This window comes from Centruroides sculpturatus, unplaced genomic scaffold (assembly GCF_000671375.1).
Source record: "Centruroides sculpturatus isolate CEXI.00-Female unplaced genomic scaffold, Cexi_2.0 scaffold533, whole genome shotgun sequence".
Lineage (NCBI taxonomy): Eukaryota > Metazoa > Arthropoda > Arachnida > Scorpiones > Buthidae > Centruroides > Centruroides sculpturatus.
In genome coordinates this window covers 372580-374236 of record NW_019384875.1, presented here as the reverse complement: position 1 = coordinate 374236, position 1657 = coordinate 372580, and the positions used below count along the sequence as shown (strand labels likewise).

Below are 1657 nucleotides of genomic sequence, written 5' to 3'. Positions count from 1 at the left end.
CATCCTATGACGTCATTATAATGAATTTTTCAACAAAAGTTTCTGATTTATTGTTTTACAATTGTTGCGATTGTTGTTGAAATGCTTACGTACGCTCGGAAAGTTTTTTTGCGAAATTCGACTGATAAGATGGAGAGAAAGAGGTAAATTTAATGGATAATTATGTTAATTTATAAGATTTGTTTAATATTAAATGAGAATTTCTTTCTAATAGGAGAAGAGTGGCCAAACCGAAAGTTCGGCAAAACAAAGTTTACCCATTTCAGGTAGACCATTGATTTTTCTGTAAGAAATTCAAAATGATCTTCTATTGGGATTATCGATAATTTTAATTTTGTTCTACCGCAGGATGACAAAGATTTGCCTGCGACGAAATGTGACTCCTGGAACAAAGGGGAGTCGCCGTTGCGAGCAAATAATCCCAAAGAAGGCTAAAGGTCTATCGGATATTTAAGACGTTTATTCCATAAATTCTTGTTATGTTGCTGCATTTCGGTTGACATTTCTGATTAGGAGGTAAGTTTTCATTCTTTCTGTCTTTTCTCGGTCAGGAAATTGCGTAAGTAATAATTTCTGTGATTTTGTAGACTTAAGAACCGGAAAAGAAACTCGCAGATTTTAGCTCCGAAGACGACTGTATTTATATTATAACTCCAATTACTTTATTGACAAGATTATGTCTTGTTTATAAAATCGTGGCTTGCCAGCTTAAAAGTATGAAGGAGTACATATCAGGAATGGCAATTTAACACAGAACATTAAGGTGACCAGATTTTAACACTGGTAAAGCGGAACAAAATTGACAGAAAAAAGAATTGGTTGTCTTCTTGAATAAAAATTGTTCTAGATCAACAAAATTTTATCATGAAAAAACGCAAAAATTGTATTGTAGTGTATTATTTTCTTTTTAAATTTCAACATATGCAAAATTTAAAAATGTAATAAATATAAATACTATTATAAATTATTAAAATTTCTTATTCATTTGCATATTTCTCATTTGAGTGAATTTTTCTTAGTAAATTTAAAATGTTTAAAATGATATAAAATTTTTTCGCAAGAATTTTTTAAATTATATTACACACATAATACTTCTTTCAAAGTCTCAACACTTAATTGTCATTTATCGGATGTCTACACTTTATTTACGGAAAAAAAACGCGTTCAGTCGCGCCATTTGTTCCCGGTAATGACATTGCGTATTCCACAATTTATATTGCATTATTGTATGGAATATAGTTTGTTTCAAAATGATGAAATATTTTTAATCATTTGTTTTCTGTTGAGATTTTTGCTGATGCCGAAGATTTAACCTTTTCCTTATAAATTTATTTTTTTAATAATGATAAAGTAATACCCCGACTTACGCGAACCCAGAGTTACGCGATTTTCAAATCTCGTCGATTCGTCTTTTGTTTGAGCGTTACGCAACCCTTGATTACTCACTCCCCCCACACTATTGTTCGGCTTACATGTTCGGACGTGTCGCGCGGAATCCACACATAGCTACAATTTATTTTGTGTTATTTATTTCTATGTTTGTTATATCTACGGAGACTCGAGAGACTCTACTATGTCATCCAAACGAAGTAGAACTAATTCTTCTGCATCAAACAAGAAAAGAAAAACTTTATCTTTGGAATGTAAAGTTAACATT

The 1657-nt window shown here is 31.3% G+C and overlaps 1 long non-coding RNA gene across 1 annotated transcript; it reads left to right on the top strand.

The window, feature by feature from the left end:
- The first annotated feature begins 42 nt into the window (after positions 1–42).
- LOC111630941 lies at positions 43–886 on the top strand. The gene is made up of 4 exons (XR_002757609.1): positions 43–143; positions 215–266; positions 349–516; positions 588–886. It is a non-coding gene; the product is annotated as an uncharacterized LOC111630941 (long non-coding RNA).
- Positions 887–1657: the final 771 nt, after the last annotated feature.